General features: G+C 41.1%; 1 long non-coding RNA gene across 1 annotated transcript in view; it reads left to right on the top strand.

Moving 5' to 3' along the window:
- The window catches only part of LOC309865058, a 43064-nt gene extending 30441 nt beyond the window's left edge, over positions 1-12623 (top strand). Inside the window, exons 3-4 of the long non-coding RNA XR_014311930.1 lie at positions 6900-7050; positions 12338-12623. This is a non-coding gene — a long non-coding RNA (uncharacterized lncRNA). The remainder of the gene's footprint in view (positions 1-6899; positions 7051-12337) is intronic.
- The last annotated feature ends 1169 nt before the right edge of the window (positions 12624-13792 follow it).

Genomic DNA, 13792 nt, shown 5'->3' with positions numbered 1-13792 from the left:
TTCTCATTTTACATAGTTATTTTTTCACTATTTTGTTCAGCTTGATTACTTTTCATTACTCTGTCTTCTAGTTCATTAGTTCATTCCTCTGCTTCTTCCACTCTGCTGTTCATTCCATCAACTGCACTTCTCATTTCACTTATTGAGCCTTTTATCTCTATGTTATTTCTTATATCTGTGCTAATGGCCTTACTGAGGTCCTCTACTCTTTTCTCAAATCCAGTGAGTATCCTTATGATCATTGGTATAAATTATCCATTAGGCATGCTACTTATATCTGTTTTGATTAGATTTCTGGCCATGGCCTTGTCCTATTCTTTCATTTGGGCTAAATTCCTCTGTCTTCTCATTTCATCTAAGTCTCTGTGCCTGTTTCTTTGTGTTGGGTAAGTCAGTTCCATTTTCTGTTCTTGAGACTGATGGCTTTATGAAGAAGAGTTCCTGCAATACCCTAAAATGTAGTTCCCCCTGTTCCCCTGGGCCTGGCACTTTTGGGAGAGTCTCTATGGGTGCTGCATGCATTCTGCCCTTGTGTCCTGGCCAGTCATCTATACATGTTCTTTTTGCCTGTAGTGGGGAGTGTTTGCTCACTGGCCTGAATGTGTTTTAACTAGACATGCTCCAGTCTGCTTGTGAAATAAGGCCTGTTGCTGCCACCACTGGAACAAAGACTGGGTTGGGAGATACAGTGTTGGCAGGGGTTTGGGCTGGTCTTCTAGGGGAAAGGGCCTGGCAGACTGGGAATGAGGCAAGCATGACTGAGAAGGACGGTTATATGGGAGTACAGGGGTGTTGGGCTTGGTGTAAGCAAGTTAGCTAGTAAGTGATGGTGCTTTAATTGTTCCCACAGGTGGCCCAGTGCTTATGCTAAGGGTTGGAGGAGAGAAATGGCAACTTCCACTTCCTTCCCACCCCCCAGAAGGGTCTCTGTGAATGCTGCCTCTCTGGGACATGTTCTAAGATGAGGAACTAACCTCTATACTGTGTGCTCTGGCTGCTGTTCAGATTGCTATTTCCACCGTATGGGCAAGGGTTGCTTACCCTGCTTTTTCTCCAAGACTAGCTCCAATGTCCTTTAAGCTCTCCCAGAGCCAAACATGCTGACCTTTAAAACTCCAGACTTAAACTGCATGGCTTGCTAGAACTCACAAAATTCAGGTCTTTGATTTTCTAAACCAGTTGCTACTGGGGATTCATTTTTCCTATTTCCTATGTGCTGCCCTGTGTTTTTGTCTGTCTCTGGCCCTTCTATGTGACTGCAGCTCCTTCCCCACCACAACTGCCATAATGGATTTTAGAGTGCAGCAGCTGGGGCCCTTAGACAATGACACTTTCTGGCATCCCAGATCCAAGAGGCACATTCTTATTGCGGCTGCAGATACACAGAGCAAAGATTACACTTCTCATCCTCTCTTGAAGTTTGATGGTCTTGTGTTGAGTTCTGGCCAATAAGGTATATGCATAAGCTCATAAACAACTTTCAGAAATGACTCGTAAAAGAAGAGGACTATGTACTCCTTCCCTGCCCTTTCTCCTCTCTTGATCAGATGACTAGACCTGAATAGCTATTTTGGACCATGAGGCAGAAGCCCGCTGTGGGAGGATGATGAAGCCACATAATGAAACAAACCCAAGCCCCAGTGATCATGGACAGTTTAGGTTCATGGGAGAGAAAAATAAACGTCTAACTTGTATAAATCACTGATTTTCTGTCACTTGAAACAGAAGTTAATCTTAACTGAAAAAGATCTACATTTTGCATGTAAAGCCTGAAGCCTAAAGGAGTAAATATTTCCCATGGAATAAATGATGACACAAAGAAAAGCTTAATCACCCAGGACTGTGATTGGGATATGATATTTATCCCATGGGCTAAGAATACTAGCAGATCCCACCCTTCTGTTGCTAGGACGGCATCCCTCTTAGTTAGCAAGGGCAAGAGAAGAAAACCACTGATGTTTATTATGGAGAAGTCTTTGAAAACAGCGTGTGAAAAAAGAGCTTAAATCCTCCCCCACCCCACTGTGTGCCAGGTTCATAGAGTTTGCTGAATGAAGGGACCAAGAAGGAAACCAGCTTGACTTTAATTGTTTGTTAAATCTGTTGAAAATTAACTTTTTCTAAACTAATTCCTTTAGAAGCTTTCAGAGCTTGAGAACTTAATAACTGTTACCCTTTTTCAGGTTTGTCATTATTCAATCTAGTACCACTCTTTGACAATGGCACATGGACTGTTTTCTGGAAGGATATGGCTCTTCTCTCTGATGACTTTCAAAACACGAATTTACCCATCCAAACTATTTAACTATGTTACCTGTATCATTTTTAAACTGTATGTGTATTTTCAATGTGTGACATCTGAAGGTTAGCATATTCTGTTTACTAAGTGCCCTACAGGTTAGAAGGCAGTAGAAGAGAAGTTAATACAAGGACCTGGAGACACACCAATCTGATTCTAGCATTTGTTCTGCCACTGAATTACTTGTGTCATCTTGGGCTTAATTTCTGAGATTTTCCTCATTTGTGATAGTCACTAATTATAAGATTGTTGTAAGAATTATATTAGACAATGCACAAAAAAATCATAGAGACTCAGTACAGAGTCTTGGTTGTGTTGTAAGTCTAGCTAACAATTTGATGCCCAGTCCCCAGGCACAGGTTGTCCCATATAGCATCCACTGGTCACATGTAGCATTTAAGCACTCAAAATGAGGGCTATCCAAATTGAGATGTGCTGTGAGTATAAAATACAAACTAGATTTTGAAGTCTTAGTGTGAACATAAGAATGTAAAAATATTTCCTGGATAATTTTAGAAATATTGATTACATGTTGGAATGAGAAATTTTGGATATATTGTGAAATAAAATATATTATTAAAGGTAATTTCAAGTGTTCCTTTATCTTTTTAAAAATGTGGTTACTAGAAAAATTAAAATTATATTTATGACTTGTACATCAAATTTCTTTTGTGCAGTGCAGGTCTAGTAGGCAGTTGGGTGGGATGGTAAAGTGAACCCCCAAATCATGGTTTTTGTGGTTAGTATATGGTGGCTAACAGAAACCTGAACAAAAGTCCAGTGGAGGAAATCTATTTCCTAGGGCATGTGGAATACTTGTACTAATCAATTCTATAGATACTGACTGAGGTCAAGTGGTGGTCTTGAATGAGCAGCACTCAGTCACCTGAGTCTAAAGATGGGCCCCCAAATTTGGGAGTTCTGACAATGGAAGTTTGGAGAGGTGCAAACCAGGATCTGACATGGAGTCCAAGGGGGAGCATAGTGATGACAGAGCACCAAATGGCAAGGAATGATCAAGGGCCTGAACGAAGGAGGCAGTAGTTCAGGGGTAGAAAATCCACTTCTCAGGGGCATTGTTGGTACAGACAGAATTCATTTCAGAGATATTGATTAGAACCTACTATATGCCAGACCCTTTATTAGAAACTCATGAAAGCACTATGCTTGCCTAAAAGGTGCTCACAGTCTGGTGGGAAAGACAGATAAATAAATAATTGTAGCACAAAGTGATGAAACACTGTGAAAGGATACAGTGGGAGCTCATTGAGGAGAAAACTAATCCATTCTTGTGGGGAAGAGACATTTTCCTAGAGAAAGCAAGCACTCAACTAAGATGTATGGGGAAATAGCCAGGAAAGAAGGGGTAAGCATAAGCACATTCTAGATAAGGGAGCAACATGGGCAAAGGCTGGGTAAGGAAAGCACCCTGCACTCCACGAGTGGCAAGTTGCCTCAGAGCAGATTGAAAGAAGGGAGTGGCTGGAAGCTGGAGAGAGGAGGGGAGTGTGTGGCGTCACAGTTGGAAGGGCTCTGAGGGCACAAGGCAGGGGGATTTGTAGAACTTTAAGCTCAGGAGTGTTATGGCCACATTTGTGCTTTAGAAAGTTTTCTCTGACTTCATTGTGAGGGTTCTAGTTCTGGAAAAGATGAATTAAACACACCCAATCCAGTCTCTCCCTCTTAAATCAGGAATGAAACCTGGACAGAATGCATGGAGCAGGTATTTAAGGACTCTGAAGGTAAATAGTAGCAAATGGATCAGAGAAGATCAACAGTTGAAGTACCACTAAGCCAGTAGAAGGTTCACGTTTTTTTTTCCCTTCCTGTATGTCCTGGACTCAGCACATGGCCTGAGACCTGGAAAGTGATGAGCACAAACAAAGAAAGATCCAGGAGATTCTCTCTGGTTCAGACTCAAAGAGTGGATAAGGGATCTTCTAATGTTAATAGAAAGTTGGAAAATCCCCATTTTTCCTATTTTCTCCATTCTCTTTCATTTCAGCCCCTAAGCAATCCTTTGGTGGCAGCAGGAACATTGGGAGCAATGGGGGCCCAAATGCAAAAGCTGTGGTCCCTAGAAGATGGGCTGAACCCTTGTTATTTATTTATTTATTTATTTATTTATTTATTTATTGAACTTTCTTTCATTGCTTGGTCCCAGGCATGGGCTCAGATGCACCAAGTGTGTGTCAGATTGAGTAAGTCCCCTCATTTTGGCTGGAGACTGATAAGACCATAAAATATTGGGGAAATCATGGAGAGGGAGGAACTCAGAAAAGCAATCTTATTTTTTAAAGTAAAGTTGTTTTTGAGTGGCTGGGCTCACCTCTGAATTGTACATGAATGGATCTGAAACCTGAACAACATGTCATAACAGAATGTCATAGATTTTGAGAACTGACCCATTGGATAGACCACAACCCACCACCCAGACCACCCACTAAGTGACACACAAGTGGGACACATCTGAATAGTGCTGCAAAAGTTTTTGACAGTGGTACTGATATTTAACCCACATGGGCAGATGGCTTCTCTGAACTTACATCCTGAACCCAACAGAGGCTGCTAAACAAAGTTTCCCTGCTTAAACAAAACCATCAACATTCCCCATAGGTTTGAAATAATACTTGGAGACTTACAATATCTAAAATATCCATGAACTAATCTAAAATTGCTGAGCATACAAAGAACCAGGAGAATTTTAACTTGCATGGAAAAAGAGTCAACAAATGCCAAAGCCATGATATTACAGATGTTGGAATTATCTGAAAGATTTTTTTTAAAAGATTTTATTCATTTATTTGTCAGAGAGAGAGAGAAAGAGAGCACAAGCAGGGGGAGAGGTGGGCAGAGGGAGAAGCAGGCTCCCCACTAAGCAAGGAGCCCATGTGGGGCTCAATCCCAGGACCCTGGGATCATGACTTGAGCTGAAGACAGACACTTAAGTGATTGAACAACCCAGGTTTCCCTCCCTATCTGACAGACTTTAAAGCAGCAGTTATAAGAATGCTCCAAGAAGTAATGGCAAACCTTATTGAAATGAATGAGAGGATAGAATCCCTCAGCAAACAAAAACACTAAATGGTGAAAAGAACCACATGGGAACTGTAAAAGTGAAAAATACAGCAACCAATATTTTAAAACCTGAGTGGGCTTCAGGGAAGTGATAAAAAAAAAGAGCCAATGAACTTGAAGATAGGTTGATAGAAATGATCTAATATGAATAACTGAATGTTCAGCTTCTGACATTCAAAATTAATTTTTCCAACCTGACAATAGGTTTTGGTAAAGGAAAACATCTTATAATATATTTAGCTCTTATTTAGCATCTCAAGAACCATGCCTGGCAGGGGTAGGGGTTTCATTCATTCCACGGTATTGAGCAGATGCCTTATTTGGGCAGCTTGCTGCTCTGAGAGGCAGAACAAGGGGAAATCCATCCCTTTCCATCCTGGAAGATGATGAGAGAAAAAATCATGAAAAAGAGGCAGGAGAGGTAGCTGGTTGGAAGTGTGTGGCAATTTTCTCTAGTTATGTGAGGAAGATTAAGAGTGTCAGATTGTTTGAGGAGTGTTGGAGTTGACTTGTATCAGCTGTGTGGAGCCAACTGTTAAAATTTCAAGAATTTTGCAAGCTCATTGTTAAAATACTTTGCAACTTGAAATTGGACGTGGTGGAGATATTTGCACCATGATAACTGGAAAACATTTCAAACTCTTGGAGAGTCTGTTGTTAAATCACCAGCATAGAACTGTGACAAATAGATCAAAGGGAATGTAGAGGGCAGAGAGTGGGGCATGCTTTCTCTCTTCACCATTTGGAACCTTGGAGGACAATGCTATGCAGGAACTATACTAACAAAGCATGGTAGTATGACATGGTTGGACAGAGAGCAAATCTGGTTAACACTCTCAACCCTACCTAGTTTCTCAAATAGAGAAAGTGCTGGACTGAAAGCCATGGGCCCACTGTGGTAAGGTGAAGATCCTCACCACAAAGCCTGGTCAGGAACTCAGACTCAGCTATCTGTTGACCAGTGAGAACTGAAAGAGGGCTGAGTCAGTGGGAGGATTCACAGAAATGGAATTGGCCACAGGGCCATGAGATACAGATATCATCAGCAGACTGGTGGATCCAACAGACAAGATCAGACCACCTTAGTGCCAGACTGGCCAAGATAAGATGGGGCTACGGATAATTCCTGGCTCCCCCAATCCCTTTTTCCACCACCATGAATTCACAGGAGACCTTCTCCCCATATACCAGGTACCACCTAGAGGAGATGGGCTTGGAAGGAAGGGAGCTGAGATATAATTCTCCTATACATGAATACCAAAGGGTCTGTTTAAGTCACTGCATCTAACTCAGATGGAAAATCAGTCTATAATTAATTATCTTTCCTATGCTACATGATAGTGGGAGCTCAGGAGGAAAACAGATCAGGTATAGATCCAAACTAAACAGACCACATTTTTTCTTCCTTTTTGACTGGTAGTGTAAATTTGCTACCCAGCAACACTTGGAAAATAAATAAATAGCATAGCTTATGTTTATCCAAATGTATAATTCATGATTTTTTTTTATTTTTTATTTTTAGAGCTCAATCATTCTTTGCAAACAGAGGTTTGACTTCACCTCTATTATGCAGATGGAAAAGAGACTGGAGCATATTGCATTTGAGGGATTTGAAGACAGAAAGACTACACCTTGGATGCCTCTCCATGATGTGGGGCTTTGCTCTCAGACTGGTAAGTCCAGAACTAAGTTTTTATCACTTATCCCTGGAATAACCATCCTAATCCAGGATTAGAGGAAGTGGTTCATTTTAAACTCAGCAGAAGTGAATTGATAAAGAATATTGAGTTTATTTAGTTGCAGTGAAAAATGAAACTGCCAGTAGGCTGGAATACTTAAAAATAAAGGATATTAGGACCAAAAGGATAGCTGAGATCATTTAGTCCAGGCAGCTGAGACCCAGGAAGGTGAAAACACATGCTCAAAGTTTGGCAGCTCATCCATCGTCCATGGCCAGGCTGGAACTCAAACTCTGACCCCACTCCCATTTTATGTAAGGACTTAGGTTTCTACCTCACCTCTATCTTTGAAGGGGAGTCTATGTGAGGAATCATATCAGAGCTGCAAGCCTGTTTAACAGTCCTGCAGTTAGAACAACAGCTTCATTCCACTTGCCAAACATGTGGGAATCTCCCCTGGGTCCATCCTTCAGATACACAGATGCTGATTCTCTGTTTCTTTTTTTCTAAACTCCATGAGTAAAGATCCCTGAGTCTTTCCTCAGGCCATAAATGGTTAGTTAGGGCATATTATATTGGAATAATATTCTAAGCCTGACACACATCTTTGATTAGATCAAAATGTGTCCCAAGTCACATAGTAAAAATAATAGTAGGTGGTGGTCTCATTACTGGGCATTTGTATATATGTCAAGTATGGGCATTGAGCACTTTATATATATTAGTTTTTTATTGACAGACTTAAAAACAACTCTAAGGGTCTACTAGCTTCTAACTCAGAATATGTCCCCCAAACCCCACATATCCCCATGGCCTGTGTGGGCCTCCACGGTCTGTGTGGAACTCTGTGGCTGATGGGCCCCATTAGTGGCCATGGTTCATGTGGCTGCTTCAGTATGTCATTTTTTCTCTCTCACACCTTGGGGGTCCCAAACGTCTGTGTCCTGGAGGGCTCTGAGAGCCTTGAGAACTCTTGGGGGGAGACCTGGGTTCTGCCAAGCACATACTTTCTCTTTTACATGGGTTTGAATTTCCGTGTTGGCTTGTGTGCAAGGTTGGTGAATTGCTTGAGAGAGACCTGTGTTATGTTTGCCACAAGAAGGGAGGAATAAAGGCACTGACTGAAAATTAGAAATGTTTCAGATAAATGTAATCTTCTAGAGATACAAACATAGTACAGAAAAGTGCATGTAAGTGGTTGAGTTTTATGGTCCACACCCATGTGGTCCCTTCGCAGGAACAAATGGTGAGCAAATCCCCTTGTGCAGCCCTGGACTCAGAGGGAGGCAGGTTTGTGGTGTGGGAAAGTTATGGCAACAGATACTTGTGGGGCAGCCGGCCGTCAAAGAGCTCCTGATGAGCTGACCGAATGGGAGATGGGAATATGACAAAATAAAAAAGAAGGACAACCTGGCTTGGGCTGCAAGGCAGAGGACAGCATGCTGGGAATAACCTGGCCCCTCTGTGCCATCTCTACCAGGTCTGACCATTTAGATCAATAAAAACTTGGGGAGTAGAAGAGCTGATGAATACAAGGAATTGAGCAAAACACTGTACACTTTATCAAATCTTCTCTTTTTGGCATTTCTGTTTCATATTTTTAGTGATAAGAACTTTAGAAAAATCCACAAAGACCTTTATTTTAAATTGTGGGAAAATATACATAACATAAAATTTATCATCTTAACCACTTATTCATGGCATTAAGTTCCTTCACACCATTGGGCAGCCATCACCAGTGTCCATCTCCAGAACTTTGTCACCTTCTCTGAAACTAACACTGTCTGTGTTTAACCATAACTCCTCATTTCACCCACCACCAGCCCCTGGACACCACCATTCCTTTTTCTGTCTCTGTGAATTTGATGACTCTAAGTACTGCATATAAGTGGAATCATGTAGTATTCATTCTTTTGTGACTGGCTTATTTCACTTCTCATATCCTCAAGGTTCATCCATGTTATAGCCTGTGTCAGGATTCCCTTCTTTCTGAGGTTGAATCGTAGTCCATTGTATGTATAGACCACAATGTTTTCATCCTTTCATCCAACAATGGACACTTGGGTTTTTTCCACCTTTCAGCTATTGTGAATAGCATTGCTGTGAACATAGGTGTATGAATATCTGTTTGAACTCCTGTTTTCAATTTTTTTTTTCAATACACATCTAGGAATAAAATTGCTGGATCATATGGTAATTCTGTTTTTAATTTTTTAAAAATCTTTTTATTTATTTGAGAGAGAGAGAGCGATCACAAGTAGGCAGGCAGAGAGAGGAGAGGGGGAAGCAGGCTCCCCGCTGAGCAGGGAGCCCGATGTGGGGCTCCATCCCAGGACCCTAAGATCATGACCTGAGCCAAAGGCAGAGGCTTAACCCACTGAGACTCCCAGGTGCCCTTGTTTTTAATTTTTGAGGGACTGCTCCAACATGCACAAATACTTTTTCACTGATTCCGCTAGTTCAGACAAACCTGTTACCTTTCTGTAACTATGAATGATGCAAGGTTATTAAGGGTTTTCTGTTACTTGGAAGCACTGCATTTGAATATTTTGATTTAGCAAGGGGTTTATTTCTTTTCTTTCTTTCTTTCTTTCTTTCTTTTTTTTTTTTTTTTTATGAAGTCGGCCCCTCCTTTGGAAGCCTGGGTGTATCCCTCAGTCTGGTTTGATGAGGAAGACAGAATAAAGGCCCCCAAAGATGTTTCTGTCTTAATGCCCAGAATCTGTTGTGTTATAGTAAAAAGAACTTTGTAAGTATGATTAAGGACTTTGAGATGTAGAGATCATCCTGGATTATCCAGTTGGGTCCAGTGCAATCACAAGAGTCCCTAAATGTAGATGAGGGTAGTAGGAGAGACTCCAAGGAAGATGTGACTTTGGAATAAAGACACAGAGGCAACATTTTGAAGATGGAGGGACAGATTGTGAGCCAGAGGATGTGTACGGCTGAAGAATAAGAGACTAGATTCTTCCCTAGAATCTGCAGAAGGAACACAATCCTGGGGAGCCTGCTTCTCCCTCTGCCTGCCACTTTCCCTGCTTGTGCTCTCTCTCTCTGTGTGTCAAATAAAGAAATAAAATCTTTAAAGAAAATGTAGTTCTGCTAAGAATAACTCTATTTAAATTACTGACTGGGTACCAGTTTCAATCATGTTTAATTGGGGAATTAATTTTAACCTCTTTGAACTTCATTTAGAAAGTTGTTTAAAGGGGGATAGTATTAGTTTGTAGGGTAGTGGTGACTTTAAATTATATAATTTGTAAGAAAGTATCTAGCCCAGTGATTTTAAAAGCAAGATCGTAATAAGGACTGAAAAAAGCCATTTCAGGTAAATCCAAAGTCAATGTGCTCAAGGCCACTGGTTCTCAGTGAAGTGTTCTTCCTTTTTCACTCTTTCTGGGATATTTGGACACATTTATTTGCTTGTTTTGCATCAGTCAGAAACCTTCTTTCTTTTCTTTCCTTTGGAAAAAGAGAAAGAGAGGGAGAGGGAGAATGGGTTGGGGGGTGGGGAATCATCTTAGGAATATGAAGTTCAAGAGGCCCAAGATCTTCCCTCTCTGCATTTCTCTGATAAGACATATTTTCCTGTCCCATTTCCAGAGTTTGACTCTGTTCCCAGCTTTAGTTAAAGGGACTGCTACCCTTAACAAAGAACAAAGCATCTTGAGAAAAAATTTAAACAATGCCTTTGAACACGTTTTTATTATAGTGCTAATGTCTGCCAAAATTTCAGGATCAAAGAAATCTGAAAAGATTTATACAATAGTGAACCCTTTGTGAAAAGTGTTAGATTAATGGGGAGATCATGTCAAATATTAAACATTTATGATTCCATTCTCTTTTTCTTGCCCACTAAGGAAAAATAGAATGAACTCATTTTAATTTTTTTTCAAATTAAAAAAAATTTGGTAAAGCAATACATAACATGCACTTTTAGCCATGTTTAAGTTTTTAGGGACATTAATCACCTTTACTTTGCTGTATGGCCATTACTGCTGTCCATCTCCAGACTTTTTTCACCAAACAAACCTTTGCATTTTAAGATACAAGTTGCATCAGTGGATTTAAAGTCCATTTTATCTCTCAGCCTGTATGTAGAATTGTTCTAATGTTCTATATAAATATAGACACGTAGACATATGTGCTTGTGCATGCGTAGCTACAAATGACTCAAAGGAAGAAGAACTACTAAGCCCTACATGTTATATATTGTGGGGATCCCATGAAGCAGAAACTGTTATCCCACTTTACAAAAGGGGAGATAGGGAAAAATTAAGTAGCTTGCTCATGGTCACATACCTGGGAAGTGGTGTTGCTGGTTCTCAACTCCGATCTGTTCTCAATGGCACCATGCTTTCAAATTTAGACCCCCTTAAGCACAAAGGAAAGAAGGAATGAGGATTGGGTAAGATGCAGACTTTAGGACTGTTAGGTTGCCAGTTATTGAAAGAACCTTCTAGGAGCTCCTGGGTGGCTCAGCTGGTTAAGGACTGAGTCTTGATTTTGGCTCAGGTCGTAATTTCATTGTTGTGAGACCAAGCCCCATGTCAGGCTCCACACACACGGGTGGAGCCTGCTTAAGATTCTCCTTTGCTCCGCCCCTCCCCACCTCTCTCTAAAATTAAAAAAATAAAGAATTAAAACACACACACACACACACACACACACACACACACACACACACACACCTTCCAGAAAAGTGCGGGTTTTGCTTTGTTGGAGATTTTTCAGGATTCAAGATGCAGCTCTTCTCCTCCCTTGACTCCTCCTTTGAAAATCTCTGTGGCTTGTGTTTGCTTAATGTATCCCACTGTTACGTGTCAGATATGAAATGGTAACAAAAGGGACAAAGATGGGGAAAGGACAGGTTAGGGAGCTAGTGGCAGTGCAATAGTATGTCAGAGCGGAGGATGTTGGGCTAGGCTGCTGCTCCTGGACATTCCTGTTCTCCTCAGGATATCATATCAGAGTTGGAGGAGGGGGTTGCTGGAAGGGAAACAGATGGCTTCTTCATGAATACAAAGATGGGTGGACTTTGTTAGAAAAGTTTCACCCTTCACAGATGAACTGGAGACTCATGCCTCATTTCTAACTGAAACCTGGTGCTGTCTCTCAGGTTGCTTCTCAAGAAGGTGTAGTTAGAGTAATATCATGCAGGATATGGTATTAGCTAATTTTTGTCAGTTTCTATTAGACACATATATGGTAATCATTTTACTTGTACCACATCTCTAAATGACACAAACACTTTGGTTTTGTCATCATCTCTATGTAACAGGTGAGAGAAAGAAGGCCACATGGCCCAGAAGTAGCATGGGCAGAAATTCAGCTGAGGTCCATCTGTACCCCAAGTCCATGCTTGTCTTCACCATGACATTCCGTCTGGCTTTGAAGCTGCCTACACATGGGTACTCAACAAGGCTTCACTAATTGCTCTCCCAATGGTCTCAGTTTGCAATATCATCAATAACGGGAACTACACAACCTACTGCATGGGATTTCTAGGAGGATTAAGAAAAATTACCCACATGGAAATTTGGCTAAATAAACAGGATTGAACTGTATCCTCTCCAAGGATGTGTTGAAGTCCTAACCCCCAGGACCTTAGTATATGACCTTACTTGGAAGTAGGGGGTTTACAGAGATAATAAAATTGAAATGAGATCACTAGAGCAGGCCTAAATCCAATATGGTTGGCATTCTTATACAAAGGGAAATTTAGATATAGAGACAGACATATACAGAGGGAAGATGATGGAAAGATGCACAGGGAGAGGGCCATATGAACACAGAGAATTGAACTCATCCATCTATAACCCAAAGAATGCCTGTGGCTACCAGAAGCTAGGAGAAGCATAGACTTCACCTTCAGAGGCCCAGCACCTTCAGAAGGATCATGGCGCTGACAATACCTTGATTTTGGATTTCTGGCCTCTAGAACTGTGAGACAATACATTGCTGTTGTTCTAAGCCAGTTGATGGTACTTTTGTTACAGCAGGCCTCGCAAACTAATACAGTGCACAATCAACATATTTTCCTTCCTTACGCCATTCATTCCACAATATTTAAGGATTTCCTCACCATCCTTCTACAATAGCATCAGAGCCTAGTGTCTGTTAGTTGAGTAAAGGTGATGGAGTCCTTGTTTCTGCTCTCAAATTGCTTATACCTTCATAGGACAGACAGAAAATAAAGAATTAATTGTAGACCGTGATTAGAATGGTGAAGGCAAGGGGAGGGTGCTAGAGGAGCCCTTTTAACCCAGCCTGGGTGCCAGTGATGGAAAGCTTCTTGGAGGAAGTGATATCTCAAAAATGATGAAGTAGTAGCATTTTGAATAGGGACAAGTCTGTCACGGAACAAGAATGTTAACAAGTTTGTTGTTGTTACAATGGTACAAGTTCAGTTCCAAGTTCACTGGAAAAATGGCAAGGACAAGCAAGACTAAAGAGAAGCCCAAGTATTTGTCTCATTTAGCAGTTTTGTTTCCAGAATACTTTTCAGCTGGTGTGGCTCCTTATTAAGTGTAGTTATTGGAAGTGATGAGTGGGTACTGGGGTAGGGTAGACTGATAATGAGACCAGGGACCATTAATCAATAGGCAGAGACCAATGTCTCTATGAGACAGAATATTTCTTTTATTTGGCTCTCTTTCTTCAGTGCATGCCATGTAGTAAGACAAGATTCCAAAGCTTGGCCTGGGCCCCTGGTAAGGTTGTATAGGTGGTGGAC

This window comes from Mustela nivalis (assembly GCF_964662115.1).
Source record: "Mustela nivalis genome assembly, chromosome: 5".
In the NCBI taxonomy this organism is placed as follows: Eukaryota; Metazoa; Chordata; class Mammalia; order Carnivora; family Mustelidae; genus Mustela; species Mustela nivalis.
The sequence above is the reverse complement of the archived record's forward strand: the minus strand, read 5'-3'. Positions and strand labels throughout refer to the sequence as shown.